We start from the raw sequence: 8,629 nt of genomic DNA on the forward strand, positions 1-8,629 counted from the left end.
CCATTTAAACTTATAACAAGAATGAAAATTAAACATCAACAACAAAAAAAAAATATGGATCGCACACATGGGTAGTGTTTATATTGTGGAGAGTGTATATATATATTATTTGGAAATGTTAAATTAAATAATTAATGTATACATTTTTAGAAAGTGTTTTCTTAGTCCAAAGTTTTGTTAAAATATTTTGGAATGCAATCTGAAATATTTTGGTGCACAATTTGAAATATTTTGGTATGCAATCTAATATATTTTGGTACATCATATAAACATATTTTTTCACTATATCTAATTAATCTGAAATATATTTTTGCACTATAATATGTGAATTACTTGTTCCAAAAGTTTCTCACATATTAGTTGTGAGTTTTCTATATAAATAGAGCTCATACAGTTCATTCCACACCGAAAAGTATTTTGAAACTTCAAATCATTTTCTTCTATCTCCCTTACTTGTTGCCAAAATTTCTCACATATTAATTGTGAATTACTTGTATAGTCATCGAATTTATCGAGGTTTATATTGATGTAGCTTGAGTCTTGAAAGTCTATGTTGGTTTCCAAGTAATGCACCGTTTAAGGTAGAAATTTGGAAAGAGTAACCTTGAACTATTTCCAAAACTCCTTCAACATAGTATATATCTCAAGACTTTGGCCTTCATCAATATAAACCTCAACACAATATCTTTCCAAATATATTTTGGTATATAATATAATATATTTTTGTTCTTAATATGATATATTTTGGTACTCAATTTGAGATATTTTTGTACTAGATTTCATATGTGAATTTCTTATTCCAAAAGTTTCTTACATATTAATTGTGGGTTTTCTCTATCAATAGAGAACTCATATAGGTCATTCCACACCGACCAAAAAGTATGCTAAAATTTCAAATATTTTTCTTCTATCTCCATTACTTGTTGCAAACTTTCTCACATATTAGTTGTGAATTACTTGTATGGTCGACTAAAGCTCAGTTGATGTTATAGAATTTATCGAGGTTTGATGTAGCTTGAGTCAGAATTTATGTTGGTTTCCATGTGATGCACCTATTAAGGTAGAAATTTGGCCTTGTCAAGACTTGGCCTTCATCAATATAAACCTGAACATAATATCTTTCCAAAATTCCCTCAACATCATATCTCATGACATTGAACAATTGATTATGTTTGATTTTGGGTGGAATTTCAGAATTGTATCCTTGTTGCATAGTCTGTTGATTCTGTTTTCAACTTTTCTTTGCTACTATGTTGGGTTAATGGGCTTGTGCATAGCAGCCAATGCTCATTGATTTTATTTTTGGCTTAATCATTTTATTAGAGATATGTTATTTAAACAACCATTTGGTTGACAACTTATTTGACAACCTTAGTTTTACAAAGAAAAAGTAGGTATTGACACGAAAATTAAAGCTATAAAGAGATAAATAAACTCATAATATGAGTATGAGAGCTAAAGTTGTCACAAAAATTGTCGCAAAATAGTTGTACAAATATCATTTCTCTTAATTAAAAATTAGTTGTTTTCTTTTAATTTTGCTTTTGAATTCCAATTATAACCCTTGTATAACCCTTGATAAATTAATGTTACTGATGTTGTTTTGCTTGAGGTGAATAGCTTTTGCCTTTTTGCTTGAGCTTAAGACATGTTTGCTGAATCACTTGGTTTGTCTACATGCTTTTTAGATTACATGAATATTGAATTTGGATCCCTTGTTCTGCATCAGAAAATACACACACACACACACACCCCGTGTTTGGCTTGTTTATCAAAGTGTCTACATATTATGCTTGTTTGTTGATTTGGATCGATCTTAATTGCTTAAAATCTTAGGATTCTAGAAACCAACTAGTTCTTCCCTTGTAGTTCATTCATGAGAATTTTCTGTACTAAAAATAACTATTATGTTGCTTGTGAATTGTGATGGACTTGTGGTGCATTACATTGGTATTGTTTTTTGTGCATTACATGTGCATTCTTTACTCTATTCGACGCCTTCCTTTCTCCATCTCCTGAAGTCCCTCTCATGGCTTGGGCTGGCAGCTTAAAAATCCAACCTTATAAAGAACCCAAAATCTCATCAGGTTGGTTTTTCAATTTTACTTTTGAAACAGAAAAATCGAAAGTTGAAATACTGATTTCTTATGATAGAATTTTTGCTTATTAAATCTTGAAATCAATGCTATTGTAGTTTAGCACCTTTCAATTTGAGTATCATTACCTTATTATCTTGTTTTGTCACTTTGAAGTAGGTCGCCAGAGAGAGAAGTAATGTACATTCTTAAAAAGTCCCATATACATTTGGCAAAGAATAACGATGTTCCACCTAGACATTCGCTAATCTCTTCCCCCAAATCCAGTAGTATTAGTTGTAACGTCAAAATCTCCAACACCAGCTACGATCTCGTTTTGTCTACTACTTCCAATAAAGAATATACCAGAACCTCGAAACGACATCACTCTAGAAAGACTATCAACATAATCCTTCAACCAGTTACCTTCACCGACCAAACTCATCTGAGAAACCACCGGAGCCACCACCTCCACCACAAGCACTATCGCATCGTCTTTATCACCAGAAAATATTCTTCGATTGGTGTTTCCAACTGGAATCTCAACTTTCTTCATTGATGAAATTCACAAACGTGCCGATGAGTAAGTTTTACGGTCAGTTTCTCGCGCAACAGTGTTACTTTCAGTTGTGGTGGCATCGCAGAGGTTGCTGATGTTTCCTATCTCCAAACGAAAGCTCTTGTTGCTAGAAGAAGTGGAGGTGGGATGCAAGATCGTCATAATCTCTGATTTTGATGTGAATACTTATGATAGACATAACAGACAAGTTTGTATCGAGGCGGTTAGCATCGAATCAAACTTGTCTGTTATGTTGATCATCAGTATTCGCATCGGAATCAACGATTATGATGATTTTCCCTCCCTCATCCTCTTCTTCCGGTAACAACAACTTTCATTTGGAGATAGGAAATTTCAGCAATCACCGCAAAGCCACTGCAACTGACAAGAACAATGTCTCCGGAGAAACTAACCGGCGGCGGACTTACGTAGTCAGAACGTTTGATTATTTCATCGACGAGGAAGTTGAGATTCCGGTTGGAAAAACTAATCGGAGAATTTTTCTGGTGAAAAAGACGATGCAGCGGTGCTTGCAGTGGAGGTGGAGGCTCCAGTGGTTTCTCAGGCGAGTTTGGTCGGTGATGGTAACTGGTTGAAGGATTATGCTGATAGTCTTTCTAGAGTGACGTTGTTTCGAGATTCTGGTATATTCTTTATTGGAAGTAGTAGACGAAACGACGTCGTAGCTGGTGTTGGAGATTTTGACGTTGAAGCTAATACTAATGGATTTGGAGGAAAGGATTAGTGAGATGTTTAGATGGATTTCACGGGTTCCAGAAATTAGGCATTTGCGTAAAATGCAAGGAAATGCACTACTAAATCAAAGCGGCATACTTTCTGAAGGTCATGCAGCTTTCAAAGAGCAACCACTGGGCCATTACAAATTAGGTAATCTTCACCTAAGGGTTCTGGTTTCCATGCGCCAGGGTTGCAGCAAAGCAAATCATGTCTGAGATAATCCTTGTTGTAGTCATGGTTTGGCCATTATAAAAACAAACTACACATCATTAAGAGTGCAAAAAGTGATTTGTGAGAAATTCAATTCTATTCAAACAAATCCTACAACAAGAAAGAGCATCGAATTTGTCTTCATTCTTCAAAACTTTTAGTTGGAATTGAAGTTAAGTTGATAAACATCGTTGTCCTCCTCTGAAAAAGTTGCAGAGTATAAAACTAAAAAACTAAAGGTGAAGTCAATGCTTAGTTATTGTAAAGGGAGGGTCAACCATATACAAATCGTGTGGATTGTGCACCAATAGATTGATAAAAGGATAAACCACTTAAAATCATAACCACAACCAACAATCAACAATCATAACAACAACCAACAATCAACGAATCAGAATGTCAACAGTCCTTTTCTTTACATGCTTGATCTGAAACAAATAAGGATTGGGATGAGACATAATGTCTCAGTGAGTTCTACCTGATCCTAGGCTATAGGTAACCTTGGGGGAAACCTAGGGTCACCACGTGTCTACAATACAACCTGCCGGTTGATTATACGTGTGTGGGCTTGCTTGCCTAGACGGTCGTGCATACTAGATCCGTCGTAGGTTCTTCATATCATAACTCATAAGGCTTGTACTATCCATGTCAAGGCGGTCAAGCGAACCTAGTACCGCTATATCGAAATACAATGAATGCATCAAGACCTAAACATAACTCATTCATGACATGTTCCTAAACTGGACGATCGGGAAGTTACTATGATCGTCGACAGTTTAACTTCATAACTTGTTCTATTGCATAAGCTTGTTCTTAACTCGAAACATAACGTAATCATATTCATATTCATTCTTTATGTTATAAGTTAGTGTGTAACAAACAACATTATCTTGGTTCAATTTACGGATTAATCCCTGGAAATTAATTCCTTACTTGACCGTTGAGAACCTAGCTAAGGTACATCGGACTCCCTCAATGACGTGCGGGCCGACCTTGCGGAGCGTATCCCGTTCCCCTTGCGAGAACCTCTCGTATCCCCCTTGGCGTGGATAACGGAAAGACACGACACCTACATCTTGCTTATAGTCTTGATCATAAATGATAATTTGTCTTAGTACTTGCTTACTTAATCATTCATGTTCATAAAGAGACTATGCCTATCAATTCACAGCTTAACTTACTTAGAGTTCTTGCTAACATTCTAGTTCTCGACGATCTATGTCGAGGCTCTATGGTTTTTACCCTATTCTTAGTTTATTGCTACCCGAGTAAACATAGTTTATCACTATTAGCCAACTGGTTCTGGGAAATTTCGCTATTAGCGAAATAATTTCGCAAATAGCGAGTTTCTTCGTACCAAAAGTGCAGAAAATGCAATTTTTACCATTTCACCTCAATCCTAAGCAACCTAATGCACCAGAATCATCCAGAACATATGAAAACTAAGGAAAATGAAATGCATGGCAATATAAACATCATTCAAGCAACAATTAACACAAAAGGGGATTCTAAGGCAAGCATACAAGAACTAAAATCTTCAAGTTATCTCACACAACACTACCATTCATGGGAGAAAAGTGTTCTACCTAGAGAACTCACAGGATATGCTTTGCTTCCATTCCAAGCTTCAAGTCCCAACAAGCAAACAAGACCCGAGCTTCTGCTCTCTTGCTCAAGCTTGCTGCAAGGTATTCAAGATGCAACACAAACAACCATCGATCATCACATGAATACCAACCAAGATTCTGCACAGTCCTAGCATCAGACCCCATACTTTAATACTTGACCAAATTTCGTGAAACCGGTGGCAAAACGTCGGAAATTTCGTTAGGTAACCATAGCGACAATAACCTCCTGATTCAGAGTTACACAGAGAGAGTTCTTACCATTTTAGTGAAGCCCTGTCCCAAAACCCGTAACAAATTCCAGCAGAATTCACCAACTTCGAAGACGTTTTCTGAATTCGTTTCTAATCTGAATCATATGAAATTTATATCCGAATTGAAAGGAACTGAATGAAGAATCCAAAAATCCAACATTCAATCCATTCCAAGTTACACAGAAAATTACACGTCCCAAAAAACAGATGACAACCAAAATCACACAACTTGCTCAAACAGCTTGCAATTCTTTCATCAATCTTTGATTCTTGCTCCTGTTTCTAATTCTCACTCAAAGAGCAACAATAATTACCTCTATCAATTTCCTCAAGTTTTTGCTGAACACCCAAACCCTAACTTCAAACATTCTTGCTGCATATTTGCTTCTAACATCAATCAACCATAACTAAAGCTTCAAGCACACCAAAAATGCATTAACCAATCAACTTGGACAGCTTCAGCTCAAGAGGGAAAATATGGGGCTTCTAGCCACTTTAAACATCAAAGAATCATAGTTGCATGCAGAGTTAATCTTGGATTAGGTTGGATTTTTGGTGCATTACATGAATGGTGGGTGAAGGGTGTGTGAGGTAGAGATAGAGGGAGTGAAAATCTGATTTTTCTAGAGAGAGGAATGAATAGAAGAACTGAGGTAGAAGTGTGACTTTGGCACATATATAGTGCTTGGGTAAATTTACCAGTTTTCCCCTCTTAACTCGTAACTGCATAATTCCGTTTGTTCATAAATAACTGACACTGCACAGCTGAACATCCTCCGTCACAATTGACTTTTCTTAAATATTTATCCTCTGACACATCTAATTAGAAATTTCAATATATCGATGAGCGGGATGTTACACTCTACCGCCCTTAAAAAATTTTGTCCTCGAAATTTAGAATTACCTCAAAGCATCCGTGGTTAATACTTAACATCTCTGTTAATTGTTGGCCTTGTTAACTTTAACTTTCCCCATAATCATCTTGCAAGATTCGATGCACTTCTAAAAACATATCTTATACATGTTCACACTCTAGAATGTCATGCTTTGTTAATTAATAACGATACTTTTCCGATAATTTTCTTTCACGAAAAACATTGAATATTAACACATGGGTCCTTGGGATGAAGAGATACGTAATTTTAAATAAACATTTCGAAACTGAGTCCATGACGGCACTACAAAACCACAGGACGAGGCAATACATTTTGAAAAAGTTGTGCGACTCGCCCCAAGCTCGCCAATGGCTAGTTGGCTCTGGAGTTTGCACGCCTTAAGTGAGTTTACTCGCTTACGGCGTGTTCCATCAGTTTCAGAAATGCAAAAGTCGAGTTTTAACATAAATCTCAATTCCATGTCCCCTAATGCCTACCTTAAATCTTGGAGCCCTAAAAATCATTGCGCATTAATATTATGGCAAGTATCATTATCATTTAACGAGCATGGCATAAGAGGGTATGAATCACATCTTGCAAAACCTAACAATCATGTCTCCATTCATAGCAAAAACTTCAAGATGGGTTCTTCCTTATTCCTCTTCTTACGAATATCGGTCAATACACTTGATGGCCTGAACGTTACCCTAAGTTACAAGGAAGAATCTTCTGGATCTTACACGTGCTTCTCTTGTCTAGTACATAATCCTTTCTTAACCGACTGACCATTCTTGTGCATACTTGACATTACCAACTAAACAACCCAATTACCACACTAGAGACGATTCCACATTTCTATTGACTAACTTATGTAAGGATACATTCATCATGCTTTTACTACATCTTTCGACCACCTAAGTCCTTGTATTGCTGAATTCGATGAGTTGGAGAAATTATCACCACACACGGTTACTTGCTTGGTCTTACTCCACCTATTATATCTCGTGAAAATTCTGTTCCAGAGTCCATGGCCCTGCGTACCCTGTAATTTATTTGCTGATCTATCTCTGCTGCGCTACTCTGATTCACAAATATTAATCTGTGGGGACGTGTTGGAAATTCACAATCTTACTACTGCATAAATAGGCTAATTCCCATAACATCCTTGGAGTTCACATGCATGAATAGAAAGGTCGGTTTACTCGTCTCACTGCTTCTTACGGTAACTTGTACAGCTGATGTACCATAAACTCATACCGCTTTCCTTTGAACTGGTAGCACATTCTTTGTAGTTGAACTTACTTACACTCTTCCATTCTGACACAGTAGTACACACACTTAAGATTCTTTCCGAAGTGACTTCGATTGTCAAGATATAACACGAGCATAATCATATTCTCGCGTACTAATTTTTGCTTAATCGTACTAATACTTGCTCATTGATTTTCCCTTGGAGGAAGCTTCATAATATTAGCACACGGGTCATTGGTGTGAGAATGCCTCATCATGTATAAAATATAGTGAATCTTGAAAATCAATGATTTGTGTAAATTCTGCAATGCAATGGTGACATAGTGCCGCTACAGCCACTATTTAACAATACTCAAGCATCATCTTATTTTGGTTTGAATTGGTGCAGGAATTTGTGTTGGCAGATGGCTACAAATTTGAATTCCATTTTGGAAAAGATATTTAAGCATGAATGAAGTAAATGGCTTACCAAATTCAAGAGGAACTAGTATGCATAGAAGTATGAAAAAAATGCTTCTGCTATTTTTCAAGGAGAGCTTTATTATTTTTTCTACCAAGGCCTCCTTTTTAGGTTGATTGATAATTTCTAAGCTTGGAAGTGAATGTAGTTAGTTCTGTGAATACTTCATTTCATGACAGGGTATTATTTCAACAAAAACTCCTAAAGATAAAACCAACCAACACACACAAAGCGCCAGAAACGGGAATAGAAAATATAGAAAAATGAAGGAACAAATGTCAGTTACTCTTACAGACATAAACATCATATTGGTCTTGAATAAATATCACAGGGTCAACCATGAGTCAAATAAGGTCCTAATTATTCAGAAAGCTCTATATCGCATTTCATCACATTTTCATGTAGAAATTTGCGTACTGTATTATACCTATCACAAATGGTACTAATAGCCATTTTACAATATTGATTTCAATATTGAATGAACTCATGCATAATATTCATATAACAATCAGTTAATACAATGTTCTCATTCTAGTGCATAATTCATCCATTTTCATTATTTGACCTTACTAATTGAGAGTT

At 36.0% G+C, this 8,629-nt stretch overlaps 1 pseudogene; it reads left to right on the plus strand.

The window, feature by feature from the left end:
* Nucleotides 1-2,822: 2,822 nt before the first annotated feature.
* LOC25499871 (E3 ubiquitin-protein ligase ATL4-like) lies at nucleotides 2,823-3,587 on the plus strand (annotated as a pseudogene).
* The last annotated feature ends 5,042 nt before the right edge of the window (nucleotides 3,588-8,629 follow it).

Source organism: Medicago truncatula, chromosome 7, assembly GCF_003473485.1.
Source record: "Medicago truncatula cultivar Jemalong A17 chromosome 7, MtrunA17r5.0-ANR, whole genome shotgun sequence".
NCBI classification, from domain to species: domain Eukaryota; kingdom Viridiplantae; phylum Streptophyta; class Magnoliopsida; order Fabales; family Fabaceae; genus Medicago; species Medicago truncatula.